At 48.3% G+C, this 18532-nt stretch overlaps 1 protein-coding gene across 7 annotated transcripts in view; it reads left to right on the forward strand.

Annotated features, from left to right (window-relative positions):
• Hdac4 (histone deacetylase 4) overlaps positions 1 to 18532 on the forward strand; it is a 250630-nt gene that overhangs the window by 92056 nt on the left and 140042 nt on the right. The window contains exon 1 of one of the 7 annotated variants that reach the window (XM_063237023.1): positions 18385 to 18518. The exons of 5 other annotated variants lie outside the window; for them this stretch is intronic. The gene's annotated coding sequence lies outside the window, so the exon portion shown is untranslated. Of the gene's footprint in view, positions 1 to 18384; positions 18519 to 18532 lie in introns of those variants that run through there. One more of the 7 variants, XM_063237022.1, reaches the window with a different exon arrangement.

Raw genomic sequence — 18532 nt, forward strand, 5'->3', positions numbered from 1 at the left:
CCGCGGGCCCTCCAGGCTTCCGGCCCAGCCCGGGTCCCTTTTCCCCTCCTGAAACCACTGCCAGCCTTGCAGGAGATGGGACATGGTGATTATAGCTTGCTCTGCTGTTTACTCGTTTCCTATGTGGAATCCTGTGGTGAGCAAGACACATTTGCAGCTCTGGGAATGTTTACAGCTTCAAGCAGGTCCACTGATCTTTCCTTCCCTGTTGCACAAAATAATTTTAGGACTTGGCTCTTTGAAAAGATTCTTATAAGGAAACTTAATTAAAAAGGGATGTCACTGCCCCACACCCCCAGCCCAGAGAAACTGGAGGGAACTGTTCCCCCTGGGTGCAGGGCTGGTGGGACCATGGTCTGTCCTGTCAGCCCAAGGAAAGAATGACATGTAGCTGGGCTTTGGAGCCTTCTGCAGCGGCATTCAGGGTGAGGTCTGTTCTCCTCGAGTCACGACAGCCCTCTGCTGTGAGCCGGCCTAGGATGCCCCACTTGTAGAGCCAGCCACGACCGGGGCATCCAGAGGACTCCAGCCCTGCGGTTTGCTTTGTTTTGTTGCATTTGAAATAGGCAGATTGTGTGCTTATATTTACTGTAAAGGTTGCTTTCATTATTGTTGAATCAGCTGTTAGCGGCTGAGTCCTAGTTGCCTGGTTAGTCACAGCGTAGCTGGAATCTCTTGAGAGCAGCACTGGCTGGCCCCACCTCCCAGCCCTGCGGCCCTGCGTGCCCTGACTCTGGGCTTGCCCTTCCCAGGAGTCAGGAACTCCGGGTCATGGGCTGCATCCTGATTTTCCCACCTTTGGGTTAGGGGGAAAGTGTGTTTACCTATGACTGCTCTGAAGTGGTCACAGGGTGCTCCATTTCTGAAAGTGCCTGTCTGTCCTACTTAGAGACTCACCCCTGTAGCTTTGCGCCCAGGACTGTTTGCAACTGCTTGAAGCATCTCCTGCAGTACTGGCTAAACAGATCACTGCAGAAGGTTGCCTGAACCCAAATCCAGCTGTTTCTTTGGTTTTCATTATAGAAAATCTCAAGCATTTACAAAAGTGAAGGATTGTAGATGAACAAACGACCAGGCTGAGCTCCCCAGCTTCAATGATTGTAGTAGCCGGGCCAGTCCTGCCCATCCATGCTCTGTCCCCCACTTCTCTGCTTTGCAGCGATTTTAGGTGTCCTAGCATGTCCAGGAGATCAGGTTTCTTCTTAACATATAGCCATACAACTTGCTGCAGTTTCATCGCTGAGTTCTTTGGTACTGTCAACCCAGTCATTGTTGTCTCAAAATTGTTTAGGGTTTTTTCTAGTGGAGCCTAGCAGTGCCATACATGGGCTACATCCTCACCTTCTCACCCCCTACTTCTTCTGTTTTGATGTATGATCTCCCTAAGCTATTCAAGCTGGCCTTGAACTTGTGATCTCCTGCCAAGCCTCCTGAGTAGCTGATATAGCAAAAGCGTACCTTAATGCCCAGCCCTGTGTGTGTGGGTAGGTGGTGGTTATTTCAATAAGTGTTAAGTAAGGTCCATAGGTTGGAACGGGCAGTGGTGCCACTTACCTACAGTACTCTTCCCTTGCCCCAACTCTGTCTTTCTCTCACTGAATGCAGACAGTGCTGGTATTTATTGAAGAACCCAGGTGGCTGTGTTGTTAAGGCACCATGTTGGGACTTCACCACTCAGTCCCTGGGGTGCTGTTTGGCACAGTCCTCACTGTCCGCTCCTGGTGACTAGGTCCAGGGCTGCGTCCAGCACTGCATTGGAGGTCCCTGTGTTCCACCTCCTACTGTTAGCAGTGGGCACGGCTCCTTCCTTATTCCTGGGGGCTGCAGGAGAGGCATTGTGAGACTCACTCCTGCCATAGGGATGAGGCAGAAGGAGGCTTCTGGGGAGAGAAGGTCCCTTTTCAGCTCCTCAGTTCAGAGAGAAAGGGGTTTTCTGGTTTTTAGCTTGATGAGCTCATTGCCTTAGGTGATGTAAAGGTAACTAGTGTATTTTATCATTCTTAGATTAACTGTGAACTCCTGAGTTTGTGTATGTTGTATATTATGAGCCTGTGCCTGTACATTGTTACTGTTAAGTTGCCACGTCACTGGGCTGCGGGGCTCTGTAGAGCTGGCCCTGAGTCCTTCGGTGTGACTTGGTAGTCTCTGAGAGCCTCGTGCTTTGTTATGACAAGACGCCTGTCACCTCGTACAGTTCCCTCCTCAGATTGGACTCAGCCATTTACCTGCTGGTCCCCTCAGATCTCTGGTCACACAGCCACGTCCCTTTTGCCTCTAAGCTGACACCTTTGTAGGTTGTGAGATGAGAATCCATACGTGTTATGGTACAGTTCGGCCTTCAACACACTCAGCCTTCAGCTGTGGACCCCTGCGTGCGTGGGCATTGGGTGGCTGTCTAGCCAGGTCTATGGGGGTGAAGAGGCCATTTCAGGAAGGAAGTGCAGCTCAGCCCAAGAGGTGGAACAGCAAGAGCCGGTGTGGGGCCAGCCCAGAGTCTTGGGGATGAAGCCACCCTGCTCTGCTGAGATTAGATGGCAGTGGGCTGTGGAGCCCACGGCTGCTGGGTAGATGCACCTGCAGGCTGAGTGCAGGCAGTGGGAGATGTGCTGGGGTCATTGCTGGTCCTGTCTGTTTGATCACGGTCATCATAGTGAGCTTGATTTGCATTCCCTGCTAAAGATGCTGAGATCGTGTCGTGGGCTTATTGGCCATTTGTGTATCTTTGGAGAAATGTCTGTTTAAATCATTTGCCCATTTTTGTATTTTGTATTGCTTGTGTTTTTATTGTTGAATTGTAAATATTCTTCTGGATGTAGCTCCTTTATGCAGATAGATGATTTCCAAATATTCTTTCCCATTCTATGAGTTTTCTTTTTACTTTTAGGGTGGTGTCCTTTACACACAGAAGTTTTTAATTTTGATGACATCCTCTTTATGGTTTTTCTTTTGTTGCTTGTGTGCTGGTGTCTTCTGAGGCATTTGTTGGACTCACGTTGGACAGGAATGTGGCGTGAACCTCCTTTTGGGGTCCAGCCTCTAGCTTGTTTCAGATGTAAATGCTGAAAGGCTTCTCAGACTATTAGGAGAATGCCTGTTGTATGGCCTTCCTGGCTTCTGCCATTTCCAGCGGCTGGCTTCGCTTTCCCACAGTTGTTTTTAATTGAATGTCCATGGGAAAACAGCCAAGTAAATTGAAGGTTTCTCAGAGAGAGCCGAGTTTCTTTGTTGATTTTTTTTTTCCTGTGCTTTTTCATTGTTACTGTGCACAGTTTGTTGGCATCTGCGTCATGTTATGAGTGTTCATTGGTATTGGGGTTGCAGCATTAGAGTTCTGTACTCCACACAAACATTCCAAAATATTCTGGAGGCTCTGGGCAATTTACAGATGGACGTTTCCCCTGTTGGTGGGTTGATATGTGACACAGAGCCATCAGAAACTCCCTGTGCATAGGCACACCCTGAGATGCAAGGCAGGGACTCTGCCACTGACTTTAGGGTTCAGATCTGATTCCCTTTGATGCCTCCTGGGACCCGTATAGTTTCCTGTCACTTTGAAGAGACTGCAGAGATGTGGGGAGTGCTGGTGGGAGCCCTCTTGGCCAGACGGGAGAGCTACACCCTGGCAGTTCCTCATGAGGAAGTGTTACAAGCTGTGGTTTAACATTTCCAGTTTGTGGCTAGTTTCTTGTGTGTACAACTCTCTATAGCTGCGCAGAGCACTTCCGGGAACAGCTACAGTTTTGCTGCTATTACAGGTCTGAGAGGCCTTCACTGGCTATATATTGTGTCCTGGCTCAGGCAGCTTCCAGGCTGTGATATGGTCAGTAGTACCTCTGACGGGGACTGTTGGTCAATGGTACATTTCAAACTTGACCAGCCAGTGCCTTCCATGTGAGGGTCTGTATGAGGTGACTGTGTCTGGTATGATGTGGGCTTCTCTGTGCAGGGCAGGTGAGGTCTTCAAGGTCATTGATTGGCATCTGTGGAGTGAAACACTAGGCACTGTAGATGAGCAAGTGCCCTGAGCCAGGGAGGCTGGCAGACACTGCTGGCTCTCCCAGGTCACAAATGGGAACCCCAAGATGGGAACCAATATTGTGTAGATAGCAGGTGGCTGAGGGCTTTCCCCAGGCAGAACACGGCTAACCATGAGTCATCAGCTGCTCACACATGTGAATGCCTGCCTTGCACCTGCCATGCTAACCGTGCCCAGGGCAGTGTCTGTGTCCCAACTCCCACCTGTGTTAACTTCCACTACTGGTGATCTGGGTGAGGGGTGGCGGGCTGGTGGCCAGCAGCCTGGAGCTTGGGGAGCAGGCATGGGGACACCGGAGTGTGACCATGCTGCTGCGCTAGGATGGCTTAAGCCAGGTTACAAGCAATGGGAGCCAGGTGTCAACACTATTTGTGGCACACCTCATTCACGCTCCTTTGCTCTGTAGGACCTATCAGAATGCTGCAGGAGCTTTTTACCTATGTGTGTAACCTAAGGAACAGCCTCAGAAACTCTGTTAAGGACCTCAGTATACTGGTGCAATCTTCATGGTCACTTAGAGCTGGCCTCCTTGGAGCCTGGGCCAGGCTGGTGACACGTGCCCTGGAGGGCATGCACATAGGCATGTGCATCCACCTTATTCCTGCTGTCTCCTCTGTGTCTTGAGGCTCTGACTGAGTGGGTGAGCCTGGGCAGAGGAAGATCTAAGACTCCCAAATCCTCCAAAAAATTAGGAAAGGCTCCACAAGCTTTGAGGCCATTCAGGGCAGGGTGCTAGTGTCTGAGGCATTGTCACTATCCTTTGTTGCTGAGAGAAGATCGATCTCAGTATTACTTGTGGCCCTTGGCTCTTGGGCAGCGATGTGAGGTTCCTGTAGGCCTTTGCAGCTTCTAGCAGGGGCATCCTTCTTCTGCACTGCCTGTGAACCTGGCTCCTGGAAGCTTTGGGCTAGTTCTGTCAAGATGGTGCATCCATCACCCCCCAGGGGTGCATGGGCTCCAGGGATACAGAACCTGCCCTGAAGGGCCATTGCTGAGGATGGAAGGGACCTTATCCAGGAGCTTGCCCCTTGTCAAGGTCCTCTTTCACCTTCTGGAGTGTGGGTCAGGGGTTAGGGCCAGGTTCTGTGGGTCCCCCACACAGGAATTGGCCTGTAAGAGGGCCATGCCCTGGACTCACTTCTCAGCCTGGCCACAGCTTCCTTCCCCACCAGGATGGTCAGAGAACCAGACTACAGGTGGCTATGCAGTGTCCATCAAAGTGCTCCGCACACTTGCCGAGCTCCTGTGGCTGAGGGTCATTGTCCCCGCTTAGGATAACAGGGCACATTTATTCAGAGCCAGTCCCTGAGCAAGCAGGCAGGGTGGCAACTCACTCACTGCTGGTGTGTGCATGGTCTCTTCCTGAGCCTCTGTTACCTCTCTTCCCAAGGACCTCACTCCACCAACCTCCACAGGCCTGGAGATGTCTGAGGTGCCTCTCATCCAGCTGTTGTGGGCAGCCTCTCCAAACTGGATCACAGACCAGGCAGCATGTGGCTGGCTACTCCTCAGCACTGTAGGTGCCCGTGGAGGCAACAGACAGTGGGGCCACCTTCCACCAGGGAAGGCTTCCTTGCTGGTACAAGCCTGGGCTGCTCAGGGCAGAGATCTATTAAAACCACATTCGTTGCTGTCTGAGATTTACTTCCTGATATATGTCTATTTCTGTATTTGCTAAGAAATCACGAGTTGGGGGGAGGGAAGCAGTTTTGTTACTCTGTTTTAGAAATCACTGGAACATTGTGGGGACCTGTGGATCCCCGCTCACCTGTATACTTGTCATGGGGTGAGCACATCTGTGTGGGAAGACCCACTTATCACATGGGGGTCAAGATGACCCAGGTCTCTCCCTGCGGTGATGCCACACTCTTGGCCCCCCCCCCCCCCTGCAGCTAAGTCCTAGCGCTCTGCTTCTGCCTCCAGCTTGCTCATTGGTGGAGTGGAGAATCCATCACAAGCTCCTCTAAACCTGGAATGCTTTCAGAGGTGACTCCCAGCTTGGAGGGAAAAGGAAAACAAATTGCCACGTGGTGGCAGACAGCACTGGGGTATCTAGATCCCTGTAACCCAGCCAGCAGGGAGCCGTCTGTGAAGAGTGAGGCCCTCAGGAGAACAGCCCCATGGAGCTGTGAGGTCCCAGGGGCCTGCGTCCACTGGAGAAGAGCTGTGTCCTGTGCACTTCTGGGCGCCTAGGTCCTCACGGTATGCAGAGAGTCCTGTCCAGCCATGGTGCTAGATGGGCCTGAACCCCTCCTCCTCTCTCCCAACTGGCTGTGACTGATGTCTGTCAGAACCTTGGGCAACCACATTTCTTTTTCCAAGATAAACTGTCACATCTGCCTAGTGACCTTCATGAAGAGTCATACATTAGCACATTCTTAACAGACATTTAAAACCCAACCAAACAAAACCGTTTCCTGCCCCACTCGCTTTCTACATACTCATAAATGTGAGTTACATTTGGACGTGCCTGTACTTAAATTTGCAAACCAAAACCAAATTTAACCTTCAACAAAGCACATCTGTGGGCTGGGCTGACTGGGACCAGCCAAGCTGCACGGGCTGAGCTGGAGTCTGTTGAGTGGGTGGGTGACCCCCACCAGGGACTGCCTGGCCCACCTTCCCGGTGGCCTCCCTTTCAAATTCCCCTCATTAAGCCCTTCCCTGGCCAGACATGGTTCCTTCGGGATCTGGAGGCACAGTGGACATGTGGGGGCTTGTCCTTGCTGAGGTTAGCTTCTGCAGAGAGGACACAGAGTGTGGCTGCTGGGCGGCCTAGGGGGTGTGCACACGGGATGACCCAGCCCAGCTGGGTGGTGTGCTATCCTCTCCCGGGGTCATCAGCATGGTCACCGTCGTCCTCTGTCTTAGGAGTCCCCTTCACATGTGGCCAGCGACCTTCCACTAGAAGCGCCCTCCTAGTTCCTTCCACAATCACTGCCTCTTTTGATCTTCCCCTATGATTTTCTAGAATGTGACCTCTGGGTGATTCCTTCAAGTTGCTGGGGACCATCCCTTACTTCCTTGCTGTTAACCCTTTCTGTCAGCACTGCTCATGGGTTCTGGGGTGCAGAGGTTGCCACCACCGTGCCTACCTGGTAGGAGGCCTGTGTTCTGCCAGTCATTCTCTGCCCTGAGCAGGGCCATGAGCAGGGAGGTGTTGGCCTGCTTGAGGGGTGTTCCCACCAGGTGGCTTGCTGGTGGGAGGGGAAGGGCAGGGGACCCCACCAGGCAGCAGCTGTGAGGGCTCCTGTCTGTTATCCACTATGTCTCTGGAGCCGTACCAAGTTCTAGAGCAGAGGCTGGGGCTCAGCACAGCAGGGAATGAGGAAGAGCAGTGTTGTGTGTGTTTTACTGTGGTCACTGTAGTGGTGTGTGTCTGCTCACATTACTTCCAGCCCAGCATAGCAGGCAGGCCCTTTTCATTGTCTTTCAGTGTTCAGTGTCTGTCTGCCAGAGATGTCCACCTGTATCCTGGATTGTGCAGGATTCCAGAGTCTTTCACAGAGCATAGGTGCTTCCAGGTGGGCTTGGAGGTGGCGAGACCCTTCAGTGAAACATCTGTTACTCAGAGCCTGCTTACCTGCTTGCTGGGGTGCCTACTCACCCCAGAGAGCAGGGTGGGTCCTGGAGCCACTACTTAGTCCCTAGAACAGAGGTGGCGGACCTGTGGCACATGTGTTGCTGCAGGCTGTTTGTATCCCTGAACACTTTAAAGGTTCTCTGTTGCCACCCTGGAGTCTCAGAGCCAAGGGGTGGGTCTTGCCCACGTGGCTGGAGGGGGACTCAGCCAGTGAGGTGTACCAGCTGCCTGCCTACTGTGGACCCCCTATGCTGGCCAGGCAGCAGGGCAAGGCTGAGGAGCCTGATGTCTGGCTGTGCACAGGGATGGTGTTGTGTGAGCTCAGTGGTGGGGACTCTCCTTGCCGCAGCGGAGAGCAGTCTTGTGAGACCAGTGGCATTACCTCATCTCAGACGTAGTCAAGCAAGAAATAGGGTGATTTCAGAAGATCCTAATCTGTTTCTAATTAAAATGTCATCTGTCTTCACAAAAGCTTCTCTCTTATTTCTCCACCTCATTATTTTTAAAATTGCAAAGAAAATACATCTGATCCATTTATAATTCCTTGTAGAAACAAATCACTACTTTGGTTTTGTTTTTTGTCGTTGCTGTTGCTTCTTTGGCAGTGCTGGGTTCTATTCTAAAGTGTTTATTATGGCCACTGATATTAAGCCAGGGTTTTTGTGATCTCACTAAAGTTTTATCTCACATCATGGAAATAAAGATTCCATGGATGTAACTCCACAGAAATATCGGTATGCTTACGGTAGAGGTGGCCTGCGTCCCCTGACTGCGGGTAATATCCAGCATTCCCTCCTTGAATTCTGGAATCAGGAGGTTACAGTAAGACAGCCGCCGTACTCAGGCTCTTAGACACTTGCTGTGGGCCTCTGTGCCTGAGGTCTTCTGGGGAACGGGTGTGTCCTGGGGCTGCTTTCATAGTGCCCAGGTGAACTGAAGCCACCCTGGATACACAATTTATCAGACTCAGCTGCTCTGGCCCAGCCTGGAAGGAGCCACTTGTTAGTCAGCTGTCTCTGATAGAGGGAAGGATGTGCTGTGGCTAAGTGAGCCGTGTCCATCTCTGAGGATGCTGCCAGACTCTCCTGTGCCTTCCCTGCCATCTACAGATGCTGTAAGGACATTCAGTCCCATCAAAGCAAGGCCCAAAGCATATGCAGATCTAGTTTCCTGGCCACCTAAGAGGACGGCCTCACTCTGGTCCACAGTTTCAGCTCTCTTGTGCTGGGTTATCTATCACTGCATGCTCTGTTGGTTGTGTATCTGACGTTGGGGCCAGCACCCCATCTCCTCTTCCCTCTCAGGATACCACTTCACTTTTCTCAGGAAGGAGAGCCCTTATTCAGGCTCCTCTGCTTCCCTGGTTATGGGAAGAACTGGGAGGTCCCCAGGTGACCTGTGTGCGTCTGCATGACACCTTGTGCGCTGGCGAGCTGTCTGCCTTGGGACTGCTGACGGGAGTTTCATCATGCTGCTAGGCGCTATGGAGACACATGAACAGAGCTCCACCCTAGCAGAAGCCACAAGGGCCCAGAGTTCACTGTGCCTCTGAGGGTGGCCAGCATGTGCTCTGCCCTACTATGGTGGTGGGTTTGGACAAGGCGCCCTTGGGGGGTTTGGTCTGAGGATCTCCCTAGTTAGGCTCCTATCTGGCATGTTAGGTGGGGCTCGCCAAGTGCTCAGGAGTGAAGTTAGTTTTTGAAGTGCACTTGGGTGGGCTAAGTGGTATTAATTTTATACTCACCCCAAGCCCATCCCACAGCACAGATGTGCACACACACGTGCACAGAGTCAGGGACGGCATGTTCCCTGAGGCCTTGTAGAGCTGAGCTACATCCGAGCCCAGGCTGCATCTGTCAGGCTTTAGCACCACGGCCTGGCCCACTCTCCCAGAAACTGGCTGACAGGGTGGGCAGCCCTATGGCTTCCCGTCTTCCCAATTCCTACCTCAGCAAAGACCTAGCCATTTACAAAGTGCTTCCTGCCCTGTCTGGGGAAGGGAGCAGACCAGGGCGAGACCATAGAGAGGTGGGATTCAGACGTCTTGACTGGGCAGCTGTGTCTCAGGGTACCATGGAGCCAGTGTAGGCTCTGGAGGGAGGAGAGGCCATTTGGGACACACTGCACTGTGGTTAGGGTAGGAGGCGCTGGGCTGTGTCCAGGACACTCCCTGTCCCAGAGTGTCGTGTGTCTCATGAACCTGTTCTGTGTCTCACATCTGGCCCAGAGTTCACGCCTTGCTTGAGGTATGTTGGGGCATGTGTGTCAGAGCAAGCTGTCGCTGGCTTGTGTAGACAGCCTGGACACACCTCTGTGTAGAGCCTCTCTTGGACAGGACACACCGATCCCTCTGTCTCTGAGCTTTATTGGAATCTGCTTCTGCTTCAGAGGTGGTGCCCTGGCATGGAGTTAGTAGGAAGTGCTGCGAGAAAGCCCTGGTGCATGGGGAGTGTGAGTGCTTGTTGTTGTCCCCTTGCTCTTTGGCCTCCCTTCTGGGGCACTGACTTGGCCTTCACCTTTGGAGCTTGGTCTTCCCAGTGACCAGGAGGTGCTACATCAGTCAGCTTTGCCTCCCACTGCTGGACACTGGAGACCTACAACTTAGAAGAGGAAGAGGCTCCTGCAGCTCTGGGGTTTGGAGGTTCAGAGTCCAGGCATTGCAGTGTGGACTTGGTGAGGTGTCACCTTGTGGTATATGGTGGATAGTGACAGTGGAAGCGCATGCAGAAGCAGATAGTGGAACCAGAAACAGCGAGTCAGGAGTGCCACATCCCCTTTGATGGCTGGGCCCCCCCTCCCCTCAGGACCTAAGGACTTCCCTTTAGGCCCCACCTGCAGTTTCCATCCCCATCCACAGCATGGCCCTGGAGACTAACCCTAAAACACGTGGGCCTTTGAGGATGCTTAGCTGAGCCACGGCATATGTTCAGGAGTGGGACTACCCTTTGCATGCCCACTCCAGTGCCAGGCCACATTTCCTGCCTCCAGGCTACCCACCAGACTGGGTGCAAGCCCTCCAGACAAACCTGCTGGCTTCTGGCCTCTTGCAGGAGCATGCTACAGAGTCCCCTGCACTCTGAGACTTCTAATCCCTCTGCCTGCCTCCTGGGGGCCTAGAGGAGTAGTCCATGAGTAGCCTGGGGTACTCCTGGGTGCTGCTCTGGCAGTGCAGACTCTTAAGTGGAGATGGGTGTTGACTCGGGTCCTGGTCCACTGGGGACCCTAAGAACACAACTGAACGCAGTGTGAGCTTGCCATGTGTGCTGTCCAGAGAATTGCCTGTGCGTGTGCAGGGCCCTACTGCCTGTAGGAACTTGTGCCTCCAGTGTTGGTACAGCTGCCACCTTCACAGGGCCCTGCCCCGAAGTGGGACACTGTACCCAGAGTGGTGTAGTATGGTGGGAACAACATGGCAGCTGCGCAAATCACCATAGTGTAAGTTTAAAAACCTCAGTTCCATGAAAGAGAGAAAATACAGAAGGTCCCCAGAGGCCAAGCAGAGGTGCCCCAGGATCTGTCCAGGAGGTAGACCTGGGGCTGGGGTGCTAGAGGGCAGGAAGTATCCAAAGGAGGGTGGCATTGGGTGCCACTGACTTGCAGAAGACCTGTGTGTGGCTGTTGAAGTTGAGTGAGCCAAGAGGGACATGAAAGGGGGCATAATAGAGCATGAGTCCTACCCAAGAAGGGTGGGTTTGTAAGATTTGGACTTGCCGATCTCTGTGCTTTTAGGTTCTGTGTCTCCATGTAGGAAGGTCAGTGCTGTGGGTTGTGGTCAGAATGCTTTCGGGTAATGTCAAGAGACTATGCTCTGGCCAGAGCATTTCAGCAGGTTCAGGGTGGGGTGCGGTTCCTGCATCTCACTGCCAGGCACCTTGAACCACATCGGAGTACAAGTGGATCCTGTCCATCAGTCTTTCTACTAATAAAGAAGCTGCCCAGTGGAGACGGGAAAGCTGTGGGGAGAGGACCAGGGGCAGGGGCCCTTTGGGGGATCCCTGGGCAAGGCACCAGGTAGCCCAAGATGGGCAGTGGCCTCCAGGATGCTGCCCACATCTTTTGTCAGGTGTTTTCTCCTAGGTATTTGTTGCCTTTTGATCCCATTATATCTTGGGGGTGGGCTACCAGGAATCAAACTCAAGACCTTGTGCTTACTAGGCAGGCGCTTATGTTGCTGAGCCATATCCCCAGCCCCTTGATTCCACTATAATTGATAATTTTTGTAATTTTATTTGGTTGTTTTGTGTAGAAACAGTAGATTTCTGTATTTTGGCCTTGTTTGTATTGACCTCGCTGGATTACTAACTCGAGTACATCTGTGGGTTCTTTTTGATCCCCTTCAAGCTAGGTGTAAATGATGATAGTTGAGAGTTTTTTTCTATTCCTTTGTTCTAATTTTTTTTTCCTGCCTTAATGTATTGTGCTTTCTCACCTGGCTCTAATTCTCAGTGTGCCCTTGCTGACTAGATCTTGGCTGCAGGTCCACCTGGTTTTGCCATCTTTCAGCTTAACCTTCTGTTCCTGGTTCCTTAGAGTCCCCCCCCCCCCCATAGATGTGTGTTGAGTTTTACCAAAATTCTTTTGTCCCTATCAAGATAGCATAAATTTTTCTTGTTTTGTTAAAGTGGTAAGTTGTACTGATTTGAAAATTGTATTAAGTCAAACATTTAATTCCAAACTAAACCTATAGCTGACCAAGATGCCTTATCTTTTCTGTGTTTTCAGGTTTGGTTGTTAATAGATTGATTTTTGCATTTGTGATGATAACCATGTTTAATTTATAAATGTAATTTAATAATTGTAATTTTGTTGCCAATTTTGATATCAAGGAATGCTGTCTCATGAAAAAAGCTGAGACCTTTCATTTTTTTAATGCCCATGATGATGTATAAGATGGAAGTTATTTTTTAATTAGAAGCATGGTAGATCTTTTCCTTGAAACTCTCTGTAAACAGTTTTCTTTGTGGGGCACATTTAAGTTTCAGGTTATATGTCTAAAAAGTTATTGAACTACTCAGGTCTTCTGTATCTTCTGTTGGTAGTGATAGGTTGTCCTGCTCTAGCAGTTTTTCAGTTTGGTCAATAGTTGTAAAATTTTTGTGCATTCATCCTGTGTGTTGTTTTAGCTCTAGGTGATAGGCATCCGGTTTCTTCAGTTTGTGACCCTCAGTATTTGGGCAAAGCAGTCTTTCTGGTGGTGGTGTTGGGGTCCTACATGTTCACTGTTATAAGTAACTGTATTTTGCATGTAGAAGCTTTTTACTTCTTTTCTGTATTGATTTTTAGCTTAATTATATTTTGTTCAAAGACTTTGCAGTGATACCCCACCAAAGGTGAGAACTAGTATCTTTACTAAAGATGTTTTGCTGACATTAATGGGGCTATACCAGCTTTCTTTTGGTTATTTGTAAATACTTGAAAGTATACTTTCTAGAGCTTTATGCTTTATATGTGTACTTGTAAATACAAATTTAAGCATACATTTAGTTTAATTTTTGTATTTTCTACTTTTTGGTGCAGTGCGGCAATCTTTGCTCTTAACTAGAGCCTTGAGTTAGTTTACATCCAATGTGCTCAGCTGTAACATTTATATTTCTGTCTGCATCGTGCTGTGGGCTGACTCCTGTGTCTTCTGTGTCCCATGCCATTGTTTAATAGGTTCTGACCAATGTCTTTCTAGAAAGTCAGTTTTCACGTCAGCTTACCCAATGTGAAGAGAGACCTGTCTGTTGCCCCTTATGTTGATCTTCCTTTGCAGTCTTCTTCCCGACAATGACTATAAGCATGTTTTTTGGAGACAGATTATCTGTTTTTGCTGGAAAATACCTTTATTTCACTCTAAAGTATAACATAGTTCATGCTAAGTGTAGGATTAAATTTTGAAAGTGCATTTTCAGGCAGTCTTATGCACTTCACATGATATACTTCATTGTTTCCTGGCTTATGTGTTTCTGTAGGAAATTACCAGTCATTCAAATAGTTGCCCTTTGAGGATAGTCAGCCCCTCCTAATTTCATGGCCTTTTTGGTTTTCAACAATTTTGCTTGGTATCCTTCATCAACTTAGGAAAATTCCAGAAGGCGTTTTCTTACTCAGATACACCTTCGCTTGTTCTTTGCCCGGTATCTCTTGTTTCTGTCTCTGACCACATTATGTCATCTCCCTGTACCTCCCCCCATGGCCTCTTGTATGCATGTTCTCATGACCAGTCTTCCTGGACACTTCTTTGCTTTAGCTGTGTCTCATCTGTTAAATAGTTGAGCCATTAATTTAATATATTAATATTTTAATTTTAGAATTTTAAGTTTTTAATTTTTTGCTAAAATTCTTAAATTTCAAAGTTTTTGTTCCTTTTAATGCTTTATGTCTTAGTCCAATACTGAATCTTAAGTTGTATTCCCATCTCTTTTATTATTACTAGAATATCAATGACTTGTACTCTGAAACTGTTATTTAGTGATCATGGAATAGAATAAGTATATTACTCAGCTTTTCCATCACTGGAAGAAAATACTTGATACTTACAATTTAAGAGAAAAGAGGTTTACTTTGGCTCATAGCTTAGGGAATTTAGTCCTTTGACTGCTGGCTGGAGGGCAGACATATCATGGTAAAAGGGCATAGCAGAAAAAGCTGTTCACCTCATGGCAGCCAGGAATCAGAAAGAAAGGAAGAGCCAGGGAGGGAGCTGTATCCTTCAAAGCCAAGTTCCCAGCGCTACACCTCTTCCCAACCAGGCCCCACCTCCTAAGAGCACTTTTAGTTGTGAACTCATCCATGCATGAGGGCACCAATGAGTGTAGCATGATCTAGTCACCTTCCTACAGCTTGCGTGAAGTTTCTAGGGCACCATATAGATCTTAAGCCATAACAGCAGCTAAGTCTCTTCCTGTTCCTTCTAGAGCATCTAAGGGTCTTTGCTGTAATGTTCAGTTTTTGTTCCCCTTGGGCTGTCTTTCCTTAGGCCGTGTGTGCATGTGTGTTGGAGTTCTGCCTGCAGAGTCTTGAGATAAATCGAGGCCAGGGATGGTGACGTCTCCCACTAGAGTAAATTGTAGGTTGTTCCTGGTGGGTCTTGGCCGCCCCCTCCATTCAGAGAGTATAGTCATTACAGGAGCACTTACTTACTTTGGGGTCCCTTTTATTCTTACTACCTAATTTCTTCAAGTTGGAACATGGATCACATTTCTCCTTTCCTCCTTCCCGCGGGTCCCTGGTTTTCTACTCTTAGACCCAGCCCTTGCCAGGTCAGAGGTACACAAGGTTGGAGGCCTTGTGAGCTCTGGAGAGAGAGCGGGGAGCCTTGCACATGACCTCAGTGGAAATGGCTTTGAGTGCAAGGCTCAGCCCTTGGCCTTTTGTCTGATTCTGTGGTTCCTCACCATTTTGTTAACCTACCTATGCCTTCAAGGAAATGTTTATCCATCAAATAATAATATTTTGGGACTGTTTTGTCAAAAGTAAGACCCCTGCTGCATGGATTGGTGGAAGAGGGGCAAGTGTGTGTGGTCAGCAGCATGCGTGGGGAAATCAGTCATCTGATCTGGAAATTAATACAGTAATCGTCAATAGAGTTATTGCAATTTGCCTGGCCTGTTATTTATGTAAAGGATTATTTGTCCAAATGGATGGGGTTTAATTTAAGCCAGTTTATTTGAGAATAGGCATTTATTTTGAGGCATTTCTGAGCCTGTCAGGCTCTCTCTTCAGGGGCATTCCCTAGAGGCACATGGACCGGGAGCCTGGTTGGTGGTGTGCCTGCATTCTTGGAAATGGAGTGGTGGCATTAGTCGAACTGTTGCCAAGTTCTCTTGGTAGAGATTTGAGATTTGAATACGCTTGAAACCAGAGGAACCTCAGGTCAATTTTTTATATTATCAACTTCCTTACATATAGATTAACTTATCCATCTATCATCCAGTGTCCAGGCACGGTGCTTTTGCAGTGCAGTAGGGAAAAAAGATTTTATTCCTGTTAGGATCTCTCCATTTAGAGGCGAGCAGAAAAACAGTGAAAGGACCTTGGAGGTCACTACTGACAGCGAGAGGATGGCATCCTGTCCTCCAGAAGAATCGAGTGGGGCTGGCAGGGCTCCTGGCTTCCTGAAGGAGCTAGGCCAGCCTTAGCCAGGCCAGGTGCTCAGCCTGCTGCCACCTGGTTTTTACTTTGCTACCTGTGTGTCCTTCTAAATAAAATTTGCCTGCAAAGGAATTTATAAGAAGCAATTCTAATTTTTTTTGAAGTCAAACATGAGAGAGAGAGAGAGAGAGAGAGAAAGAGAGAAAGAGAGAGAGAGAAAAGAAACTTCACACATAAATTCAAACCTCTGCAGAAGTAAATTCTGGAATTCATCCTTGAATTTGTTTCTCTCCTGCCATGAAAGAGAAGCAGCATTCCGGAAGCCCACAGAACTACTTGCTTTCTGTCTCTGGAGGACTGCTTTGTACACTCTGGCGCTCTGGAAATCCGCTGCAAACACTAAAACGCAGCTGGAACTCAGTTGAGCCGCTTAGCACAAACTACAAAGTGATGGCAGGAACTGTGCAAAACAGATGCTGTTTGCATTAAAATAAAAGACAAACATAATATTTGCATTAATAGAGAGTCTTTGCGAATGTATTTGCATAGAGTGGTTTATCCTTTTCCAAGAGCTGGTTACTTTTAACTAATTTTGTAGCAAAGGATAAGCAGTCTTTTCTGATCCTTTTTCAGAAGGCCTTGCTTTTGCATAAGTGTGGCTTATCTCAAAGAAGGGCTCTCTGACATGCAAATCAAGTGTCAAGTGGCACACATTGAGAATGGCCTGTGCTTCCAGTGACTCCTGTCAGTCATGCTCTTGATAGCTTTTTGTTGCCAAGTAGGATTGATGAGCTGTTGCTCTGTTTTTAAGGGTCCTAAACTGCTTCTGCTATTTTGCAGTTACTTAAACTAGGCTACATCCCAGTAGCCTCCTCCATTTCCTAATAAGAAGGCAAGAGGGATGGTTGGTGTCAGTATAGTTACGAGGGCAGCTGTGCTTTATTATTTCATTAATAGAAGCTATGTCAGAATAAAGAAATCAGAACTAAGGGAAGACAGTGGTCTCTTAGAAGCAGAGCTCAGAATCCATGTCAAAAATCCTACATCATTATTTGCAGATGAACTGCTAATTTGACCTTGAATTTTCTAACAGTTAAAATGAAGAGGGAAATCTTTTATTTGGGGAGCTTACATTGTTTTGAAGAGGAAATCAACAATGCATTTTATACCACACACATGCACACACACAGCAAAAGTCTGAGTGAAGTGTTTTCCGCATAATGGAAGCAGTCTTGGTAGCCGTGGTAGCTATATGAAATTCTGTATTAATTTAGTATTCTGGACGTATCCATATTTACTCATGTGTTTGCTATTGTTTTACTTAAGCATTGCTCTGTCATCTTTCTCCTGCACCTTGGATGTGATTTTTTTAAATTTCTGAAATAATTTTTTGGTATTTCACTAACAGATTCTGAATAGTAAACATACAAGTTTTGTTTATCGGAAAATGTCCTTTTTCCTTGTATGCTGATTCTTTCAGGTATAGGAAGAGAGGAGGGTGTGTCTTTCTTTTGACAGTTTGAAGCAGTTTGGCTGCCTCTTGGCTGTTTTTTGTTGCTGACAAAACATGAGCTGTCAGTCTGTTCTCCCAGTGTGGCACCCTCAAGGTCTCTTCTGGTGCTGGTCTTTCCGTGTTGATTGCCCTGGGTCTACGTGGGAGTCTGAACTTGTTTGTTCCCCTTGGGACTTGGTATACCTTTTACTTTAATGACTCTGGCACCAAGCCCTTTGGCTATTTGAATATTACATTTTTTGCTTTTTTTCTAATTCTTACTTACAGAACACATACTGGAGTTTGTTTTGGGCCATTTCATTTATTTATCTTGGTCTTTCTCTATCATTGTTGTTTTTGTATTAAATTATGTGTTCATGTCTGCCTGTAGTTTAGTGCTGCATTCTGATTAGTTATCTGGGTCTGTCATCCAGTTGTCTGCTTCCCTCTTCAGCTGTATCTAGTCTGTTCTTTTAAATTCTGAGAACTTCCTTTTATTCTTTACAAAACTTACTATTTCTATGTTTTCCAAGTTCCTTTTCTCGGTTATACTTTCTCTTCATTTAATTTCTTAGCTTTTAAAAAAAATGCGTGTTTTATAGTCTTTTCTGTGTCTGTTAAAAATACTTGCAGATATTTTAGATTGTTTCTGTTTTGTTGTGTTTACCGATTCTGGATGGTCAGTTTCTTTTGTCTGTCATTTGTAAGTTGTTTTTTGTTTATTTGTTTTAAGGACCCTGAGGATTGAACCCAGCACTTTCTGCTGTTAGGCAAGTGCTCTACCTGCAGTGTTAGGTCTGAGAGAAGAGAGAGGAAGGATGGGAAGAGGGAGAGGAAGAAGTCCGTGGAAGGAGTGGAGTGGACGGCCGTGAAAGTAGTGGGCAGCGGTGGCTTTATTTCGGGAATGCGGGGAGAGACCCTCCCCCCGGCCCCGGGGCGCAGCATCTCCGCTGCACCCAGGGGCCGGTGGTTTCTCCGGGAACATGGGGAGAGGAGACTGGGGCACTGGCCACTGGAATCTGGCGATCTCTCTCTCGGACACGTGGCATGGGGGAATATAAATAGCCTAAGCTTAGGGCGGTGCCCTAAGGCCATTAGAGATGTACCGGTATTTCATTGGCACACAGGTTCCTAGGGATAGGGGTATAGGGTTACAGTTAAATCTGTAGGGGGCGGGGGAGGCAGGAGTCTCCTAACTTGGCTGCAGCTTTTTCCTGGTTAAAGTGTCCAGTCTGGGCCAGCAACTCTTTCAGCAGCTACATCCACAGCCCTTTTTAATTTTTTATTTTGCGACTAGTCGTCACCCTGTTGCCCAATTTGGCCTCAAGCTGGTGAGTCTAGTGGC

The sequence above is a fragment of the Cavia porcellus genome, unplaced genomic scaffold (genome assembly GCF_034190915.1).
Source record: "Cavia porcellus strain 051 isolate PalLab524CR breed Dunkin Hartley unplaced genomic scaffold, mCavPor4.1 scaffold_26, whole genome shotgun sequence".
Lineage (NCBI taxonomy): Eukaryota > Metazoa > Chordata > Mammalia > Rodentia > Caviidae > Cavia > Cavia porcellus.